This window comes from Pleurodeles waltl, chromosome 11 (genome assembly GCF_031143425.1).
Source record: "Pleurodeles waltl isolate 20211129_DDA chromosome 11, aPleWal1.hap1.20221129, whole genome shotgun sequence".
NCBI lineage: Eukaryota > Metazoa > Chordata > Amphibia > Caudata > Salamandridae > Pleurodeles > Pleurodeles waltl.
In genome coordinates this window covers 295,601,887-295,625,303 of record NC_090450.1, presented here as the reverse complement: position 1 = coordinate 295,625,303, position 23,417 = coordinate 295,601,887, and positions in this window count along the sequence as shown.

Here is a 23,417-nt window from a genome sequence, read left to right as displayed (position 1 = left end):
TAATACAAACCCATTCACCACATATCCCCCTCTTAACAACAAATAAGGATACAATAAAATAACAACAATACTACAATAAAACAATATATTCTATCAGACACTAAAATGTGAACTTAGTAATCAAAATAATATAAATTGAATATTCACCAATATAAAACAAAGCACTAATTTCTAAACCTAGAAGGAATTCTTCTACTTCTTGCGTGCATATGTGGTTCTAATCTTTTATTCCCTACCAAATCCTTGTTATCATGTTTTGCTTGCAAGTTATTTTGAGCTTGTTTCTCAACCACACGTTCCAAAATTGTCATATCATTACCTTTTGCTAAACATGAAACATTCTACCATTGATCATTGGACATTTTTGCTGCTTGATCTCTAATCTCAAATATGTGAATGGGATCTCTGAACTTCGACATTCAATTTTGTAACTGTACAGGTTCTTTTGCAAGTACAACCTCTCCAACACTAAGGGGGTCATTCTGACCCCGGCGGGCGGCGGGAGCCGCCCACCTGGAGGGAGCCGCCATATGGCCGCTCCGCGGTCGAAAGACCGCGGAGGCCATTCTGGCTTTCCCGCTGGGCTGGCGGGCGACCGCCAGAAGGCCGCCCACCAGCCCAGCGGGAAACCCCTCCCCACGAGGAAGCCAGCTCCGAATGGAGCCGGCGGAGTGGAGGATGTGCGACGGGTGCAGTGGCACCCATCGTGAATTCCAGTGTCTGCAAAGCAGACACTGGAATTCAAAGTGGGGCCCCCAGGGGCCCCACGACACCCCTCACCGCCATCCTGTTCCTGGCGGTCGGAACCGCCAGGAACAGGATGGCGGTGAGGGGGTCGGAATCCCCCATGGCGACGCAGCAAGCTGCGCCGCCATGGGGGATTCCCAGGGCAGCGGAAAACCGGCGGGAGACCGCCGGTTTTCCTGGTCTGACCGCGGCCAAACCACCGTGGTCAGAATGCCCTGCGGGGCACCGCCAGCCTGTTGGCGGTGCTCCCGCATCCCCGGTCGGAATGAGCCCCTAAATCTGTTTCCTGCCTTACTTTTGTTACCTTTTGTTTGCATTTCTCTTTCAATTCGTACAACACTTTATCACTCGTTGTTTTAGCCTTAAGTGATTGTTTTTCCACATCACATTCCTGATCAAATACTTTAACTTTCCAAAATGGACTCAAACATGCTATTAGAAGTAAATGGAACTCTTTGCCTGTAAGTAGTTCTTTAGGTACACCTTCCTTATTCAAGACGTCTTGAAAAAAACAAATTACTGCTTTTGTGTTTGTTTCAGACATATCTTTAACCTCCACCCACCTTGACAAATTATCAACTAAAACAATTAAATATCTCAAGTTGTTAGGTAACACATGAAAAGGACCCAAAAAATCCACTGCAATTTTTTGCCAAACTCTCTTTGGACACTTTCAGGAATGGGAGGACGTGTAGATGTAGCCAAATATTTATCACTGTAAACACGTTGTGCAGATTCCTTTACAAATTACTCAACTTCAAGATCTAAACCTGGCCACCAAAATTTGTACCCTATTCTGTGTTTAGTGGTTGTTACTCCCAAATGGCCTGCATGAGCAGTTTCTAAAATTCTTTGCCTGAAACAGTCAAGAGGAGTTAGTCTGTCTCCCCTCATTCACAAATTATTCTTCATAGATAGTTCCTCTGCAATCTTGCAATATGGTTGAAGAGAACAATCTGAAGATTTTTGTTTTAGCCAAAAAGATGTCACCATCTTCATAACTTGACTCAAAATGTTGTCTTTCTTGAGAGCTGTCCTCCATTCATCCGTGTTACCACAAACAACACAATCTTCTACACTGGCAATAATGCATTCCTCAACTTCATTCATCATGTTCTTTTCATCTAACTCTTCACCAACTGGCATCCTTGACAAGATTTCTGCATTCACATTTTTTCCTCCAGCAATTTCAATTACTGTGAATTGAAGGTCTAACAGTTTTGTTGCTAATCGTGCTAGTCTTGTCGTAGGCTTTTTTATTTTGTTGCCTGAAAGGATGTCTACCAGAGGTCGATGATTAGTTCTTAAAACTTTCCAAGATTTACATTTTTCTATGCCTCGCATATTGTCTAACATTTCTTTTTCTATTGTTGAGTATCTTGTTCTACATCTCTTTTTCTTCTAGATGTGTTCTATATCCATTTTAGCCATGTTTTAGACATGTTGTTTTATGCTAACAAGGCCTGCCGGTGTGCACTTTGACCTTGTTACATTTTATTCAGTATTGCTTTATTTTTCTAGCAATAGCAACATTTGCAATGCTGTTTTATTTTCTTTATCTCATTGTACTTTTGCCTATGAAAACTTTTGGTTCAAAGTAGGACGTTTATTTCACTCTGTGCTTGCTCCAAGGCTACAGTCAGATAGGGTTGCCGACAAACGTGGTATGCTGTGTCTCCACCATTCACAGAAAACACACACTCATACGTGTGGACCATTTCTCAGAATGTCAACTGTTTTATTATAAAAACACCCCTTTGTCCCAGACACATTAGAGGAAGATTCCAGCCAGATGACCATGACTGTATGCTGATTGCTTCACTGCAGCTAGTTGCTTGGACAGCCGGACCCCTGATCCACATGGGGACGGTGTCTCTCTAGACTACAGACTTCTTCCTCCAGGTTTGAGGGATGGTGTACCCCCAGGGGGGAAAACCGAAAGGCAGATTAGGCTTATTATGCTGTGTTCAAACATAGAGTAAGCAGGAGATATCTATATACCTATATCCATATCATTCTTAGTGACAGTCTGGTAGGACTATTTATGTGTTTTACTCTGTTAGTCACCTGTTTGCTTTTGTTGTGTTTTATCATCTTAGTTACTGCAATATATGCCTTTTTATCTAAGATGCAGTTACTTCAATAACCCCTTATTGAACTATATTAAGACTCTGTTGTCTTTGCCTGCATGAGACTTTTTGGTAACTGAGAGAAAGGGATGGGATCTGGTCAACCACGATTCCTCTGAGGAGTCTTCATGTCATGCGCCCGGTTGCCACAATCAGCTCGGTCAGCGATGAGGCACTGCTAGTTAGCCGAAGAAACTGGATTAGGCGGACAGGCTTCATGTGGTGTGGAATTCTACTCAGTAGCCACCATCCATGTGGTCCTGTCTCCCAAATCTATTAGCCTCATTAGCATGATGAGAACCTAAATGATAGATGCAAGTCCAATAGTGAATTCTTTTCCACCCTCAACCTGGGGTAAGTCCGCACTCACACCATAGACCATGGCATCTACTGGGACAATTGTTTCCTTTAACATAAGTTTGTAACATAAGTGCTTCTATTATACACCACTTATCAAGTTCAAAATTATGTTGACCTGAAGCAGCCCATACACATTATGTTGCTTTTTTTAGTAACAATCTGAAAGATTCTATGACATTTGAAACTTTTTGAGGATTTTAGACAATAATTCATATAGACCAATGAAAAATACATAACTAATCTTAGTCCGTAAAATGCAGAGCCTTGATGATCTCTTATACAATGCTAGGCATAGGTTTGACTCATTCACTAGATATTGCCTGGCTCAAATATTCAATTTAATTTATGGAAATATGCATTTGTCCTCTCTTAGAGTAACCCCATTGTTTTGTAGAGTAAATAGAAAGTTTTCAATATCTTTTACATGCAGATCATGTGTATCAAAATGAATTTGTGCGTTGTCCTGAAATACTACTACGTGATTTATGTCAGCAAACATTCTAGCCATAAATTTTTAAAATACTGACGCTCCTGAGGCCAGCCCAAATGGCATGCAGCAAAACTGAAAAGTTCCATCAGGTTTCACAAAGGCAGTGAGATACTGTGACTTCTCATCTAATACCACCCGATGGTAAGCAGCATTAAGATCTAACTTTGTAAACCATTCGGAGTGACCAACAGCTGCAATCAAATCTTTGATATGTGGTAATGGGTATTTTTCAACCCATACAGCTTTGTTTACAGATCTGAGATCCACACATAGATGCAAATCTTTTGTTTTTTTTGTCAAAAGTATTGGAGCTAGCCATAACGTTGTATCTACAGATTCTATAACTCCATTGTTTTGCATTTCCTTGAGCATTTTCATTAAATCTTGTTATACACTATGGGAAACATTATGAAGTCTATGTTTTGCACGTAACACTTATCCTTTTACTTTAATGGTATAAACAAAAGTTTTAATTTTGCTTATCTTGTTGCTAAAAATCAATGCAAATTGTGTTTTACATAAACAATTAGACATTGAACCAACCAATGCGGCAGAATTTTTCTGACCAGGTGATATGATTATACCAAAATCTGCCTCATGCCACCATCCCAGTACCTTGATGCCTTTATAAGCTACATACACCTTCCCTTCAGTAGCTTTTTCCTCAAAAGTTAATTTCTCCCAAAAATATCATACAAGGTCAATTCTACTTCCTTCAAAAGCAGTGGTAAGAACATCTGGGGGCAAAAGACCTTTTCTGGACTAAAATTCTCTGTGTTTGTCAATTGAAATGATGGTGACTCTTGCCCCTGAATCTATTAGTAATGGCACATCTGTATCATCTATTTTTATATCAAAAGGAGGATCACCATGCTACTTTTTCATTCATACACTATTCATTTCTAAACTCTTTACTGAGAGAACTAATTCTTCTACTTTCATGTACAGATCATCTTCATCATTGAAATTCCTATCTTGTACACATCTAACAGAATTGTTTTGCCAAAGTATCCTATTTTGTTACACTGCCAGCATTCTTGTGTAATAGTTGAACAGTTTTTAAAACTGTGCACATGCCTATTGGATCCACACCTATAACACATTCATTTAGTAGTAGCATTGTTCAAATTTCTGCTTTCATTGTAATTTCCATGTGCATTTTGCTATAACAATTGTCTCGTCAAGTGATGGCTTTTGCACATCAACAGCATTTGATATATTTTCTTCAAATTACATCTACAAACAATCTGGACACAAATCAATTGGGATTTAAACCACTCAAAATCACAGAATGATACCAATATTTTTAATGCTGTAACATAAGAATCAATAGATTAATCAGGTTTCTGAACTCACATGACAAATTTGTGTTTGTATAGTAATAGATTTACCTTGCCTTCAAAATATGTGTCAAGTTCTTTCACAACAATCCGTAATTCACCTAACTCTTCATCATCCAGCCAAGGATACTCTGACAAATGACCAAATACATTTTGCTCTTCTAGCTCCTTAATAGTAATGCAATAAATTCCTGTTTCTTTCAGGTTTAAATTTCATATTATCTGTCACACCAATATTGGCATTAAATGATCTGTACCATAAGTGCCATCATAAAGGTGGTTTTCCTGGTTATTGTGGAAATGAAGTGGGTGGTGTTCCTGTCTGCATCTTATATATTTACCCTGTAAAACATGTAATAAAAAATTAGTTAAAAACAACATTAAATAAATTCAGCAAACTACACCATTAAAATAATATATACACAACTGCAGAAAAATACATTGAACAAACTTGCCAAGAGTTGTTGACACTCCCAGAAATACCCACAAAATAAGATAGTTTGAAAGCATGCCCATTGCTGATCTAATTGTTATACGCTGAAAAGTACAACCAACGCTTGTTTATCTCAAAGTGTGCTGATCACTGAAAAATCTGTCAATGATATGAAAAAATTTAACAAATATTGTAAACAATGATCAGCTAATATAAAGTTCGATAATCACTGAAAACTTTGCTCTTATCCAGTAGATAACCCCTTCGCTGCCAGGCCTTTCCCCCTCCTGTGCCGAGCCTTTTTTTGGCTACTTGGGGCAGTTCGCGCTTAGGCCCTCATAACTTTTCGTTCACATAAGCTACTCAAGCCAAATTTGCATCCTTTTTTTCCAACATTCTAGAGGTACCCAGACATTGTGGGTTCCCCTGAAGGAGACCAAGAAATTAGCCAAAATACAGTGAAAATTTAGTTTTTGTTAAAAAAATGTGAAAAAAGGGCTGCAGAAAGCAGCTCGTGTTTTTATCCCTGAAAATGGCATCATCAAAGGGTTTGCAGTGGCAAGATCACCATTTTCCCAGCTTTCAGAAACAGGCAGACTTGAACTGGAAAACCCAATTTTTCAATATAATTTTGACATTTTACTGGGACATACCCCATTTTTACTATTTTTTGTGCTTTCAGCCTCCTTCCAGTTAGTGGTCAAAATGGGTGAGAAACCAATGCTGGATCCCAGAAAGCAAAGTAGACAAAATTCTGAATTCAGCAAGGGGTCATTTGTGTAGATGCTACAAGTGTTTCCTGCAGAAAATAACAGCTGAAATAAAAAAAATATTGAAATGTAGGTGAAAAAAACAGCTACTCTGTAATTTTTTCCTGCGATGTCAGATTTTTTAAAGCAATATACCGTTATGTCAGATGGACTCTTCATGAAGAACTCTAGGTACCCAGAGCCAATGAATGAGCTGCACCTTGCAATGGGTTTTTACTCTATACCGGGTATACAGCAATTCATTTGCTGAAATATAAAAAGTGAAAAATAGGTATCAAGAAAACGCCTGTATTTCCGAAATGGCCACAACATAAGGTGTTGACAATCAGTGGTTATTTGCACATCTCTGAATTCCTGGGTGCCCATACTAGCATGTGAATTACAGGGCATTTCTCAAATAGATGTCTTTTTTACACACTGCCTTACATTTGGAAGGAAAAAATGTAGAGAAAGACAAGGGGCAATAACACTTGTTTTGCTATTCTGTGTTTCCCCACATCTCCCGATAAAAATGGTCCCTCACTTGCGTGGGTAGGCCTAGCGCCCATGAAAGGAAATGGCCCAAAACACAACATGGACACATCACATTTTTTCACAGAAAACATAGGTGTTTTTTACAAAGTGCCTCCCTGTGGATTTTGGCCTCTAGCTCAGCCGGCACCTGGGGAAACCTAGCAAACCAGCACATTTTTGAAAACTAGACTCCTAGAGGAATCCAAGATGGGGTGACTTGTGGGGCTCTGACCAGGTTCTGTTACCCAGAATCCTCTGCAAACCTCATAATTGGGCCAAAAAAACACCTTTTCCTCACATTTCGGCGACAGAAAGTTCTGGAATCTGACAAAAGCCACAAATTTACTTCCAGCCAGCGTTTCCCCAAGCCTCCCAATACAAATGGTACCTCACTTGTGTGGGTAGGCCTAGCGCCCACGAAAGGAAATGACCCAAAACACAACATGGACACATCACATTTTTTCACAGAAAACATAGGTGTTTTTTACAAAGTGCCTACCTGTGGATTTTGGCCTCTAGCTCAGCCGGCACCTGGAAACCTAGCAAACCAGCACATTTTTGAAAACTAAACACCTAGGGGAATCTAAGATGGGATGACTTGTGGGGCTCTGACCAGGTTCTGTTACCCAGAATCCTCTGCAAACCTCATAATTGGGCCAAAAAAACACCTTTTCCTCACATTTCGGCGACAGAAAGTTACTGGAATCTGACAGGAGCCACAAATTTCCTTTCAGCCAGCATTCCCCCAAGTCTCCCGATACAAATGGTACCTCACTTGTGTGGGTAGGCCTAGCGCCCACGAAAGGAAATGGCCCAAAATACAACATGGACACATCACATTTTTTCACAGAAAACAGAGGTGTTTTTTACAAAGTGCCTACCTGTGGATTTTGGCCTCTAGCTCAGCCGGCACCTGGGGAAACCTAGCAAACCAGTGCATTTTTTTAAAACTAGACACCTGGGGGAATCCAAGATGGGGTGACTTGTGGGGCTCTGACCAAGTTCTGTTACCCAGAATCCTTTGCAAACCTCACAATTTGGCCAAAACAACACTTTTTCCTCACATTTCGGCAACAGAAAGCTCTGGAATCTGACAGGAGCCACAAATTTCCTTCCACCCAGCGTTCCCCCAAGTCTCCCAATAAAAATTGTACCTCACTTGTGTGGGTAGGCCTAGCGCCCACAAAAGGAAGTGGCCCAAAACACAACGTGGACACATCAAATTTTTTCACAGAAAACAGAGGTGTTTTTTACAAAGTGCCTACCTGTGGATTTTAGCCTCTAGCTCAGCCGGCACCTGGGGAAACCTAGCAAACCAGTGCATTTTTGAAAACTAGACACCTGGGGGAATCCAAGATGGGGTGACTTGTGGGACTCTGACCAGGTTCTGTTACCCAGAATCCTTTGCAAACCTCAAAATTTGGCCAAACAAACACTTTTTCCTCACATTTTGGCGACAGAAAGTTCTGGAATCTGACAGGAGCCACAAATTTCCTTCCACCCAGCATTCCGCCAAGTCTCCCGATAAAAATGGTACCTCACTTGTGTGGGTAGGCCTTGCGCCCACCAAAGGAAATGGCCCAAAACACAATGTGGACACATCACATTTTTTCACAGAAAAGAGAGGCGTTTTTTACAAAGTGCCTACCTGTGGATCTTGGCCTCTAGCCCAGCCGGCACCTGGGGAAAACTAGCAAACTAGCGCCTTTTTGAAAACTAGACACCTGGGGGAATCCAAGATGGGGTGACTTGTGGGGCTCTGACCAGGTTCTGTTACCTAGAATGCTTTGCAAACCTCAAAATAGGGCCAAAAAAACACTTTTTCCTCAAATTTCGTCGACAGAAAGTTCTGGAATCTGACAGGAGCCACAAATTTCCTTCCACCCAGCATTTCCCCAAGTCTCCCGATAAAAATGGTACCTCCCTTGTGTGGGTGGGACAGGTGCCTGCAACAGAAAAATGCCAAAAACTTGTAGAGATTGAGGGGATAGCACAGCGAGTTGATAAGCACATATTTTTCTTTTATACATCTTTTAGGCTGACTCTGCTTTGGGGTCCCATGCAAGTGAGGTGTCATTTTACTTGGGGGACTGAGGGGAACGCTGGGTGGTAGGAAATTTGTGCGGCAGCGGTGATCCTACAAAGTAAAGTGAGGAAAATATGATTTTTTTATGCAAATTTTGAGATTTGCCGAGGAGTCTGGGTAAGAAAATGTTGGGGGATCCAGGCAAGCCACAACTCCTTGGACTCCTTGGGGTGTCTATCTTTAAAACATGTCTGGGTTTACTAGGTTTCCCTAGATGAAGGCCACACCCGGGACCAAAACACAGGTAGTTTTACAATAGATCATTTAGGTGTGTTCACATACTCATGAGATGTTCCAAACACTAAAATTGTGAAAAGAAACGCACTTAGGTTATGTTAAAAAGACCCCTCACCCACCAACCAAGTGGGTGGCATGCTTCATCATCGGGGTCCCACCCAAGGCATCTAGCGTGTCACAGGTGTGCTGCGACGCCTGATTACAGCGGAGCTGGTTTTGTCATTTTTACCAGACATACTGGTTGGATTTGGCACGAGGGTGAGTGATGGTTCAGTGGATCAAATTTTATCAACAAGAGATTTCACAAAAATGAAATGCACTGTTAAAAAAGGCCAAAAAACGGAACTATTGACTCACAGCTCGTGAGCTGTAAAGCCATGGCAAGGCACCAACCGCTTTACAGTCCATTCACACACCTTTCATACATGACATGCACAAGACCATTCACGCCTCAGCCACGGGCCCAGCACATTACAACACTCGCATCGACAGACAGCGCCACTCAATGGCCCATCACTTACATACGCCCACATGCCTGATACAACAATCACACCAGCTGATGGGAGTGTGTGGACTGGTGTTTGGCTGGCAGTGTGTTGCAGTAGCCAACAGCAAGTCAATATGTACACTATGTACACCCTCAGCCAAGCCCCACTCCACACACAATGGCATCACTTTTTTTTTTTAAACTAAGAAACCACTAACTAATTAGAAATAATTACAAAACTACAAACACAAAAGCTTTAACTAAGCATATGACAGAAATGCTAACCATGAAACTGAACACATGAAAATACAAAACAGACATTAGTTTACACTCATGGTTGTTCCCAGTAATTCTTCTGAGTGTGGTAATTCTTAAAACAACCACCCACACACAGCCCAGGCTTTGAAGGACAATCTGGGCAGTATATTCGAGTCTCCCTCCGGATACCTCTTCGAAAACACAGTCTACATTTCTTAGCTGGAAAGTCTTTTTTGGGCGTGGGAGGAATGTGCTCAGCAAAGTGTCGATCATTCAATCTAGCCATCATTCCACCACTGCTTCTCTAAGAACTCTGGCCTGTTCCACCACAATAAGGCTCTCTATCACTGACTCCTGAAATTTCACAAATGTCATCTTTGACTCTGGAGACCTATCCTTAAACACAATAAAAGCAATAAAAGTTGCTAAGTGGAAGAGGTGAATTGCTAACTTCTTATACCAAACGTAAGACTTACGAATAGCAGTATAAGGTTCCAACCTTTGATCAACTCTATCTACACCTCCGATGTGCTTATTATAATCTAAAATGCACACAGGTTTGCGCACTTCAGCAACCTGGCCCCAAAGTCACGGGGGAAGTATTCTCATCATGGATGGTACTTAGCCTGTAGACATCCCTCCTGTCTGAAAACTTCAAAGCTAGCAGCTCATCATTCCGCAAGGCACTGCACTGTCCCCTCTGAAGTTTTTTACAGACAAGCTCCCTTGGATAGCCTTTCCGGTTACAACGAATTGTGCCACAAGCAACAGTGTCCACTCTAAACAATTCCTTGAACAACTGCGCTCCAGTGTAAAAGTTATCTACATACAAATGGTGACCTTTGTTGAACAGTCTTCTACCAAGTTCCCACACAATTTTCTCAGTAACTCCAAAAGTGGGAGGACAACCAGGGGGGTCAATACTGGAATCCTTACCAGTGTAGACACGGAAATTATACACATATCCTGTACTACTTTCAGACAGCATATACAATGTAATTCCACATCGTGCCCTCCTGCTAGGAATGTACTGCCTAAAAACCAAACGACCCTTGAAGAGGACCAAAGACTCATCGACAGCTATTTCTTTGCCTGGAGCATAGACCTCTGAAAACCGATCTACAAAATGATCAAGGACAGGCCTAATCTTAAAAAGATGGTCAGAATCAGGGTGATCTTGTGGCAAGGCTAATGCATTGTCAATAAAATGCAGCATCCTAAGAAGAAGCAAATATTGATTACGACTCATTGTTGCAAGAAATATAGCTGTTGCCATCAAGGGACTAGTAGACCAATAAGAAGCCAGTGACGGCTTCCTTATCAACCCCATCAAAAGAGTCAAACCTAAAAACCATTTCATCTCCTCGAAATATGTGGGAATCCACTGGGCATCTCTAGAGTGCGGCTTAAGTCTAGCAGCGTTGTCCCTCAGATACTGCTCTGCATACAAATTAGTCTGCTCAACAATCTCTTCCAAAAACACATCATCCACAAATAACTCAAAGAAATTGACATTCAAAAAGTTATCTGTATTGACTCTACACCCCGGGAGACCAATAAAGGCAGGCAACTCTGGCTGCTCCATGTTTGGGGCAACCCAGAGTTCAGGTCTTCTAACGGGAAACTTTTCAGCCCCAGGTTGCTGCACTAATGGCACATCAGTGTCCTCCTCTGAAACAGGCCCTTCATCTGCACTAAGTGTGGCTTCCTCATCAGAAGATTCCTCTCCAGCAGAAACCTCACTGCCAGAATCTCTCACTTCCTCCTCTGCCTCAGATGCAGAGTCTGTCTCATAATCATGATCAGACAATGACTCAAAAAGCATACCAACCACCTGCTGAGCGGTCATCCTGCGGCTAGCCATGATCTTTCCTACGAAAATTAACTGGACAAATGCATCACCAACAACCAGCACTGTGTCAGATAAGTAATAAAGTTTAGCTTTATTAGTAAGAGTTCTAAACTCAAAAACTATACCGCTCACTTGCCTGAAAAAGCTTGAATCGCCAGCAACTACTCTGCACAGACACAGCAATCACCAATGATATCCCACTAAAAAGAAAGAAAGAAAAGCAAATTAGAAATAAGACAACACCAATATAATTGTGCACAAATCTAAGGACAATTTCACACAAACCTGCATTTAGTACACCACCTACAAACATGTCATTCATGCATGGCAACAATACGCCTTTGGAGTAAATTGTTTTTACTTACCAAAGACATGCAACCATGCAAACCGCAGGTCAACCACTGCCAAAACCGCAAGGAGCCAGAGCAAAGAAAGCAAAAGCTTTGAACTAGAACAAAAAGGAGGAAAACAATTATCACAAATGCAAATACTTCATCAGTTGACAAACATCCCACCATCAAGCATTTAGAAATTGGTGCCTAAGTGGATTCTGCCATAGGGGCAGATGGGCCTCCTAAAAAATAGGCCTATCTGCCCCAAGGAGGGCAGAAAATACCTTTAGTAGTGTGTCCCCAGGGGGAGCGACCCTTGCCCCAGGGCCCACCCCCAAAAAAAAAAAACACACACACACTATCCCTGGTGCCTACGTGGCCTCTGCCCCCCTTGGGGGCAGATGGGCCTAAAAAAAATAGGCTCATCTGCCCCCAAGTGGGACAGAAATGGCCAACAGTTCAATGCCCCCCTTGGGGGGGCGCACCTTGCCCAAGGGGACGCCCCCCACATAAATAAACATATTAAAAAAATCCCTGGCGTTCTAGTGGTTTTTGCCCCCCTTGGGGGAAGATGAGCCTAAAAATAATAGGCCGATCTGTCCACAAGGGGGGCAGAAATGGCCTTGGTACACGTGCCCCCAAAGGGGGGCGACCCTTGCCCAAGGGGTTGCCCCCCCTCCACTAACACACACATACTATCCCTGGTGTCTAAGTGGCTGCTGCCCCCCTTGGGGGCAGATGGGCTTAAAACAAATAGGCCCATTGGCCCCCAAGGGGGGCAGAAATGGCCAACAGTTCAATGCCCCCCTTGGGGGAGTGCCCCTTGCCCAAGGGGACGCCCCCCACGTAAATAAACATATACAAAAAAATCCTTGGTGTTCTAGTGGTTTCGGCCCCGCCTTTGGGGGAGGTGAGCCTAAAAATAATAGGCCGATCTGTCCCTAAGGGGGGCGACCCTTGCCCAAGGGGTTGCCCCCCCTCCACTAACACACACACACTATCCCTGGTGTCTAAGTGGCTTCTGCCCCCCTTGGGGGCATATGCCCCACCAACAAAAATAAACATATTAAAAAATTCCTGGCGTTCTAGTGGTTTCTGCCCATCAGCCTAAAAAATATTAGGCTGATCTGCCCCCAAGGGGGGCAGAAATGGCCACAAGAAACATGCCCCCAAATGGGAGCGACCCTTGCCCAAGGGGCCGGTCCCCGACAGACAAACAACAAAGTACAACAAAAAAAGAGAAAATCCCTGGCGTCTAGTGGGCATTCTTGCTGCCTGATCGCAATGCGATCTGGCAGGAGGAATGCTCAAAGAGACAGCGGGGGAAAGGAAAAGCCTTTCCTTTCCCCCGGTGCCTTTTTGTCCCAAATCCCCCACCCACCGTAAGAGAAACTCACCTGTTTCTCCGTACTCACACTGGAAGCAAATGGCTTCCAGTGCGACCGTCATCGCGCGCTGACGTCATTACAGGGGGTGAAGGGGGGGGGGGGGCAGTGGGGTGGGGGTGTAAGGGGAAGGTCTTCCCCTTCCATCCCTGCCTTGGGGGGGGGTGGGGAGGAACCCCACGGAAGGAGCGATAGCACTCCCTCCGGGCCGAGGACGTAATGGTTACGTCCTCGGCACAGGAGCACTGTGCTGCAGGACGTAACCACTACGTCCGCTGCACAGAAGGGGATAACGCTGTAGACACACTTTTCCCAAAAATATGAGTCAATAGTGTGCTGATTATTGACACCATAACCAGCAGGCGGCATTTGGTAACTAGATCCGGGTCATAACCCAGTTATAATGCCAATGTCAAAGAGGCAAAGCTGCTGATGAGTTCCTTTGTGGCCCACAGAGACAAAGTTGAACAAGATTCAGCTTTGAATCTCTAAACGTAACGTGCACCACAAATGCACAATTACAAGTGCTACGATCGTATAACAGGCATGTTAGAAATGGGGTCTTTGGTTGGCAGTCAGGCAACCCCCATCCAAGCAAGGAACCTCCCTCTAGTCAGGGTAAAGGAGAATCACCCTCAGCTAAACCCCACTCACCCCCTTGGTAGCTTGGCACGAGCAGGCAGGTTTAACTTCAGAGTTCTAGGTGTAAAGTATTTGTACCAATACACACAGTAACTTAATCTAAACAAAACAAGACCACAATGACAAAAATCCCACATATACAAGTCAGGTTAATAATTTAAAAAGCAAAAGAGTCATAAATCCTTTTGTAAACAGGTAAAACACTGTTAGCATTGAAAAGTACCTGGGTAGCATCAAAATAACATGCACAGGCGAGTGTGCATCGAAAAAGGTAAGCGTTGCATCGATTTCTCACCCGCAAGAGAGAACGTATGTTGTTTCTCCTTCTCCGGTCGGGTCTGCGTGCGTCGGTTTTCCTCTCTGCAGGACAGCGATGCGTCGATCCGGGCAGCACTCGGGCCGGGCAGGCGTTGCGTCATTTTTCCATGCCCAGCAAGGTTTTCATCGAAAATCCTGCTGCACGGTGTTTGCAAAACCGCGCTGTGTGAGTTGCGATGTTACCAGTCACATCATTTCTTCAGCCGCAAGCGTCGATCTTCCGTCCGCGCTGCAAGCGGAGAATCGATTTCAGCCACGGAGCTGGCGGTGTGTCATTTCTTCAGCCGCGTCTCGGAGGTTGAGTCTGAAATTGCGTGGATGTTCAATCTTGGTCTGCCAGCATCACATGTCAAGGCACCAGACTCTAGATGGGGCATCACTTGGCAGGGCAGGAGTCTCAGCAGAGAGTCTAGGTGCTGGCAGGGGAAGTCTTTGATGGCCCTGAGACTTCAACAACAGGAGGCAAGCTCAGGACAAGCCCTTGGAGATTTCTTCACAAGCAGGAATGCACAACAAGGTCCAGTCTTTGTCCCCTTTCACTACGCAGAAGCAGCAACTGCAGGATAGCTCCACAACGCACAGTCACAGGCAGGGCTGCACGTCTCCTCAGCTCTTCACCTCTTCTCCACGCAGAGGTTCCTCTTGATTTCCAGAACTGATCTAAAGTCTGTTGTTTTGGGTGCCCTTCTTAAACCCATTTGGGCCTTGGAAGTAGGCTTACTTCAAAGGAAAGTCTCTCTTGTTTGTGAAATCCTGCCTTGCCCGGGCTAGGCCCCAGACACACACCAGGGGGTTGGAGACTGCATTGTGTGAGGGCAGGCACAGCCCTTTCAGGTGTGAGTGACCACTCCCCCCTCCCTCCTAGCACAGATGGCTCATCAGGATATGCAGGCTACACCCCAGCTCCCTTTGTGTCACTGTCTATAGAGAGGTGCAAACAGCCCAACTGTCAAACTGACCCAGACAGGGAATCCACAAACAGACAGAGTCACAGAATGGTTTAAGCAAGAAAATGCCCACTTTCTAAAAGTGGCGTTTTCAAACACACACTCTTAAAATCAACTTTAATAAAAATATGTATTTTTAAATTGTGAGTCCAGAGACCACAAACTCCACATGTCTATCCGCTCCCCAAGGGAATCTACGCTCTAATTTTATTTAAAGGCAGCCCCCATGTTAACCTATGAGAGGGATAGGCCTTAACCATACACTGCACCCTGCCCATGGGGATACCTAGAGCCTACCTTAGGGGTGTCTTACATGTAAGAAAAGGGAAGGTTTAAGCCTGGCAAGTGGGTACACTTGCCAAGTCGAATTGGCAGTTTAAAACTGCACACACAGATGCTGCAGTGACAGGTCTGAGACATGATTACAGGGCTACTTATGTGGGTGGCAAAACAAGTGCTGCAGGCCCACTAGTAGCATTTGATTTACAGGCCCTGGGCACCTCTAGTGCACTGTACTAAAGACTTACCAGTAAATCAAATATGCCAATCAACAATGCAATTTACACAGAGAGCATATGCACTTTAGCACTGGTTAACAGTGGTAAAGTGCTCAGAGTTCTAAAGCCAACAATAAAAGGTCAGAAAAAATAGGAGGCAGGAGGCAAAAAGATTGAGGATGACCCTGCATAAGGAAAAAAGTCCACCAAGGCACATGATAAAGTAATACAGAGTCTAGTGCAGCATGATCCTGCACATGCAGATTCCTCAGCTACGAACTCAGAAATGGCTTCCAGAGCAGATGCTGAAATCTTTTGTCTATGCATGTAGAGCTTCCCTTACGGCTGGATTCTTATCACGTGACTTCACTTTTACAAGGAGGCTTCACAAGCAAATGGTTAGGTGGAATGCCGCACAAGTTCACAGTTGAAAAGCCTTAGCCCCAGAAAATTGCCGGGGAACCCAAAGATAGAGCACTATGAATGTCAAAGTGCCGCAATCAAAGCACACTCAACTTGAAAATATAGCACCTTAAATCCCCAACTTTCCTGCCAGTGCCACCATAGTCTCATATGACTCCTACAAGCATAACTTTCACTACTAAAATCGCTAATGAACAGGACAGTACAGCACAGCTTTCATTGCCTATGGCCAAGGCCATAGGCAATGAAAGAATGCTGCTGTTTTAGGCTCCGTGTGCACTGGCCTTCACCCTGTGCACTGCACAGGGGACAGGCCGGTGCACAAGAAGCCTGAAATGGCAGCTTTCACTGCCAAGGCCCCCTCATGAATGTGCCAGATCTTGGAAGTGCTAAGCAGGGTAAGGCCTGACCCTGCATAGTGATTCTATGATCGGTGCATTCAGGACACCACGGGTCACGGAACTCCATCTACGTGGAATTCCACTGAGTTGTTTTTCAACTCCACAGAATTCAGCAGAGTCGGACTCTGTGAAATCCGCCCAGGCTTAATGATGACCAACAGTCACTACAAGAACAACATGATGGAAACTATGTGACTGAAGGACGGGCAAGATGCACAGATATCAGAGATAACTGTTTCCAAAGTAAGACACGACATGGTAGGAATGAAACATCTCACATGGGGTAGTGCTTGGTGCACAAATCAGTGACCATCTTTTATTCAGGTAGGTCTCCCAAATGAATAATCATACATGTGAATGTGCTGACTATGCGCCAAACAGAGACAGCTTAAAAAAACAAATTCTGATGTATGCACTCTTTGCGTCCCTCTGTTGTGCTTTGCTTCTCAACTGCAGTGTGTAGTGGGCCAGATGCTGTATCAGACCCAGAGGGATGGTGGTGGGTATGCCCAATTGGGTAGGCCTCTAGAGCAGACACACCACTGATGCTTGACCCCTCCTTGCTCTCAGGTGGTGGTGGGATGGGAGACAGACACAGGTATGTAGGTCTGAATGTATTCAAGTGCAGTTGTGACCTTCACTAACCCACTCGCAACATCCTGACAGCAGTGAGACATGTCTGTTTGAATGTTCACTGTACGTCTTGCTAGTTTTGGTGTTGCATTTGCCAGCCAGTTGATGGACCTGGTGAATGTGTCAATACTACCAATGTACTGCCTATGATGTATACGCTGTGTCCTGTGTTCGTGCTTTGCTGATGTTTGCCTGCACTCCTGGCCCTTCTCCACTGCCTTGGTCAGGAACTACTGGAACCACTTATTTTCTTGCTTTGCAGGTTCTGTGTCCTGAGTATGGATCTCTCAAGCCCACCATAGATGGAAGGTGTTTCTGCCACTCCTGGCATGGGCTCACTGCAACTGATTAAAGGCTTGGGCTCTGCTGTGGTGGGCTCCTTGATGATGGACTGGTCACCATCACTTTCTACAAACGTGGGCAGTGGGGAGGTTCTGACTTACCTGTCGGGGTAGATGAGCAGGGTGGAGGTGATGGTAGTGTTGGTAGTTCCTGAAGTATCCCCCTCCCAGTAGGAGGTGCAGATACATCTAGGCTGTGATCTGTGGGACATATATGTACAGGATACTTGTAAATAAATATATTTGCTTTTAATACCACAATGTTGAGATGTGTTTATGACATGCTGGAGATGTGCACTTTTGGTAGGTATGGCCATCAGTACTCAGTACAGCATGCTGATGGAGTGCACTACTACTCCCATGATGCATTGCCTTTGTGGGCCAAACACCTCATTGGAGTATTTCATGCTGTGATGTATGTGATGTGGGTTTCCTGGCTTGGTTGAGACATAAAGGTAGATGACATCCTGGCTGGTGGCTGCTAGAATGGAGGTATGAATGTCCCCAACACCGGTGCCACTCTCTTATTACAGGATCCCCTTGATCAGGGTCTTCTTGGAAGTCAGGGTGAATTAGATGGTCTTCCTCCAGTCCAAAGCCCCTCTGCCATCCAGCTGGCCAGCTTGCCTTTGGTCCCAGAGTGCAGGTCATACCATCACATCCTGATTTTGGGGATGGTCTTTTGTGTTACTCTCTAGGAGTTTACTTTTCTAGTATTCCCTTCCAAATTATGTTTTTTCTGGGCCTCAGGAACTGAAAAGGAGGCCTTCCTGAACAGCTAGTCCATTTTACCAACACACACCTCTATCAGCACCTCCAGCTCCATCTCAGAAAACATCATTTTAAAATTTCTGCTGCTTCTTCCAGCTTCCCTCCCATCCTCTGCAGCCATGCTGCGGTGTGCTCTAGCTTCATTGTGCTGGCAGGAGTGTTTCTGGGCCACACTCTGCTTCCGGTAGGTGTGTTAAGCCTCTGACTGGTGACCACTCCCTGTAATTATTATCCACCTGGGCTGTGACAACATCAAACTGCTTTCAGCTGCATTTTGTGCTTCATTTCATAAATTGTAATTTCCTAATAAGAACTCTCAATTTAGCGAATTCTTAAATACTAATTTCCTAATAGCGATTGTGACTCCGTAGAAATCGCTTTTAGGAAATTGCAAACTTCATACATACCAATTTGTGACTTGGAAATAGCGATTTCTACGGAATCACCATTTGCGAATCTCAAAGTGGAATTTCGTACATCCGGCCCTTAATGGTTTAACTGTATTTTTTTTAAATAATTGGTCTTTCATCAGTAAGAGGGAATAAAAGGATCTTCTGAATAATAATTATAAATGTAGTGAACTAAATTATGTTTAAGAAGAGGTTATTTATTTTTTAAGAACCTTAACTGATAATTTTGTTGCAGTGTTTTGTCACAGAAAAAACTGAATTGGGTGGGTTAAATTGAGCTCTAGTTATGCTCTACAACATCCCTCAGTTTGTAAACATTAGAATACATGTATTTGGATCGAGATGCGCTAATCTTAAGATCAATGTAGACCTTTTTTTAACTGATTGGTTATACATTATAAAAATATTTGCCAACCAAAAATATGTTATAGTACAAATATATTTTCTTGATTTCCCAAAAGAAAACATGAAACAACAACTCTCACCTACATCCAATGGCTTGTGAGGGTACCATGGAGGGATCAAGGGAGAGGAAGGGAATTGAGACTAACAGGTCCTAGGTCAAGGGAAGTGGATGGGGTGATCAGGCCTGATTCTCAATGTCTCTGTGGGGTGTGCACAGTCTCATGGCAGGTTGCATAGGGAGGCACATTAGCTAAGATCAGCCACTGATTGACTGTTTTGCACGTATTGTCCTGCGATAAGAATCGGATGAAGGCGGCCCAGATTTTGCGAAATTTAGATATTTGTCTATGGAGGCCTCCATTTTTGCCATTCCTTGGAGGTTCCATGGTTTGAGTTGCCAGTTTGCGTGAGTCGGAGTGGTGTCTGTGCCTCATTTAGATAGAAAGGTATGTTTAAATACACTCAGTGCTAAAGTGATAGATTTGTTCCTTTTGGAACAGAGGTGATAAATTGGTGCATTGGGAAGTCCCAGGAGAGCATAACTTGGAAGACTGGGAATCGCAGTTGCTTTCATCTTGCTTATGTTGAATAGTAAGGTCTACAAGTACTGTTTAAGCTTGGAGCAGCACCAAAGTAAGTGGGTTAAGGGTGCCTGAGTGGGTGCATTTATGCCAGCAGCCATCGTTGGTGTTGCGTTTCCACTTATCTAGCATGGCTAGCCTAAAATACCAGAAGTGGGTTAGTTTGAGCATCATCTTCTTTCAGGTTGTGCTGTAGGCTGAGATATGGGTTCTATAAAGAATGTCGGCCCATTCTCTGAGTGTAAACAAATACTCTAACTCATTTTCCCACCATTACTGCATTGCAGATTTGTTTGGGTTGGTTTATTCAAGAAGGCATAAATGTCTGTGAGAAGGCTATTATTATGAGTGAGGAGCCACTTATTGAAGGTGGTAAAGGGGTTGACTAGCGTAGGGGAGTATTAGAGGGTGGGTGACCCACTGTTTAATTGATGTGCAATGCCAGTATATATTGACAACTATGCCATAATCAACATGAATTTGTGCAAGGTCCATTTCAGGTTGTGCTCTAGGCTGAGATATGGGTTCTATAAAGAATGTCGGCCCATTCTCTGAGTGTAAACAAATACTCTAACTCATCTTCCCACCATTACTGCATTGCAGATTTGTTTGGGTTGGTTTATTCAAGAAGGCATAAATGTCTGTGAGAAGGCTATTATCATGAGTGAGGAGCCACTTCTTGAAGGTGGTAAAGGGGTTGACTAGCGTAGGGGAGTATTAGAGGGTGGGTGACCCACTGTTTAATTGATGTGCAATGCCAGTATATATTGACAACTATGCCATAATCAGCATGAATTTGTGCAAGGTCCATGAGGCCTAGGTTGTCAAAGAGGTCCCCCACTCTTTTTAAGTTGGCTTCCTGCCATGGGAGGAATGTTGTGCCCTGTGCAGCTGAGGGGATGTTGGGCTTGCCAATGATGGACATGTATGGGGAGATGCATGTGAACAGTTATTTTGTAAGTTTGACCCTGCCTCAGGTACCTACGGTCACCTGTGTAACTGGCAAAATATGGATCCCCAGAGGGTGGTGTTTTTTGGGGAGTCAGGGAATTTTCCATATGTGGATTCTTGTGATGACTTGGTCAATAAAGCACCAGTGCTGTTTCAATGAGGGATCTGTTTCACTCCAACATTTAGCACAATAGGGCTGCCTAATATTAGTAGATTCAAAGACGTATGCCCAAGCCCCCTTCCACCATAAATAGATAAGCCCATTTCCTGGCCATACATGAGTCCTCATTTACGAGGCCCATGGCACAGAGTGGTGCTGCAAGTGCCTTGCTGCGACACCATGTGCCACCGGGACAGGGCAGAAATGTGCTGTATCATCAAGAAATGACACATTTCTGTCCATTCTCCCATGCTGGCACACAAATTGCTGCCTAGCACCAATGTAGGCACCCTTGCACCATGGTGCAAGGATGCCTGCGCTGCAGGGATGATTATTTTCGTGCAGGAATGGACACCTTCCTGCACAAAAACAATCACAAGATATTTCTCCCCGTTGCATCATTTTTATGCTACCCCTCACGTGGCGTAGGAATCTGATGCATTCCCAGACTTGTAAATCTAGGAATGCGTCAGATTCCTTCTATTTCCATGGATGTTGCATGGGAACGTCCCAAACAACTCCCATGGAATACCCTTTTCATGCAGTTTTATGCGTGAAAGGGGTCCATAGTTACAAGGCCATGAAAAGCCACACAACGTGGCTTTTCATGGCCTTGTATATATGTGCTGGCACACTGCACCACTAGAGCATAAAAAAATAATGATGCTGCGGTGGCGCAGTGGTCCGCTAGGGCCTTGTAAATGAGGCCCATGGTTTCTTGCTCTCCCAAATGTAAGCCTCAATGAACTGATGCAGTTTCCCTAACAGATGATGAGGGGGTTTGTAGTGGAAGAGTCTGCATCATATAAGGCATCTTAGGGAGGAGGGTAATTTTTATTGCAGCAATTCTACCCAACAAGGAGATGCTCCCATGTCTCCAGTTTCAAAGGTTGTGAGGGGCCTCAGGCAACAGGTCTGCATGGTTGCACTCCGCTGTCTTCTCTAAGGAGGGCCAGATTTTTTAAACCAGATATGGGACCCTTTAGGTTACCAATGAGGAGGGAAGAGGCACTCTAGTTGGATTCTTTCATCATGAGGGGCTGAAAGGTTAAGAAATTGAAATTTCTGTAGATTGACTTTGAACTCAGATAGTCTACAAAAGGCCTGCAGCTCTTGTAGGAATTGTGGCAGGGATTTGCAGGGCTGGGTGAGTGCAATCATCACATTGTCTGCACACAGATATGGTGTTTTTTCCTGGTTGTCAAAGGGTACACCCATGATTTGTGTGTGTGCTTGAAGCCATTCTGTCAGTGGCTCGATGTATAGGTCAAATAGCAGTGGGACTAGAGGCTATCTCTGCCTAGTGCTCCTGGTTATGTCAAATGCATAATTACCTCACACAGTGGCTGTGGATTTAGTGTAACTATTTCATACCCATTTCTGAAATCAAAACCCCAGACCCAGGTTGTCTGGCACTTGATGGAGGAAGGGCCAATGCCCATGACTGAAAACCTTTTCTGCATCAATCGACATAAGTAAAGCAGAAGTCTGGGAGCAGGACACTTTATGAGGTGCATCAATCTTTTGATATTGTCAATACAGCTACTCCCCGGTATGAATCTGACTTAGTTGTGATTGACCAAGCCCTGCATCTATGTGATGAGCGGCTGATGCTCCCCCGGTCTCCAGCTCTCCCTGCTGGCCTCCGCACCATACCACATAAATCCACTTCCTTTCCCAGGGACTCTGGGGAGACAGGTTCTTTTCAAGAATTTTCAAGTGGAGCTCTGACTGCAAGTTTCCTTTTTTTCAAACACAGACCCCTCCACCACCCTCATAACAAAATACTGTCCATGCCCAGTGCCAACCCCCTTGTGCGCAAAGAAGAAAAAGCGAAATGAGTGTCTAATCTAGGTCCAGGACTCCTCACTCCTGGGTCCTTGTTGCCAGAGACCTGGCTCTCTGCCTCCCTCTGCCCCCTGCTTCCGGACTGCTGAGGACAGTGAAAAGAGAGAGGCCTGGATCGGGTGCTGGCACTGGTGCAGCCCCTCACCAGCAGCTTGCAGCAGCGCCATGCCTGGTCGCCGCAAACCTGTTAGGGCTGAGTGCACAATGCAGCTCAGTTATGGGCCACACAGTGCAAGCGCAGACTGCCTGCACTTGTGCTGTGTGTCCTATAACTGGGCTGCAGTGTGCATGCAGTGAGCTCTGCTCCGCTGCCAGGGCTAGTGGAGTTTTTGGCCGAACTCCCCGCTCCAAGAGGAACGCGGAGTGCCAAATACTCTGTTAACTCTGCCATCTGAGCGGAGTTCACCTCCCACCCCTGTACAAAACGCCATTACTCTGAAAATCTTTGCTTCATCTTCAGCTACATGAACATCATTTTAGGATCAAATCTGCTTATTGTTTTGAAAAAAAAAGCAAAAGAATATAAACATACAAAACACAACTCATCGCGGGACATAAATGCAAGATATCAGCAAAATAACAATCTCATATCTTCATGCAGAAATCTCTCTAGTAATCAAAAGACCACACCCAGAGGAACCACCCAGCCAGTCTTCACGTTGCAGAATCA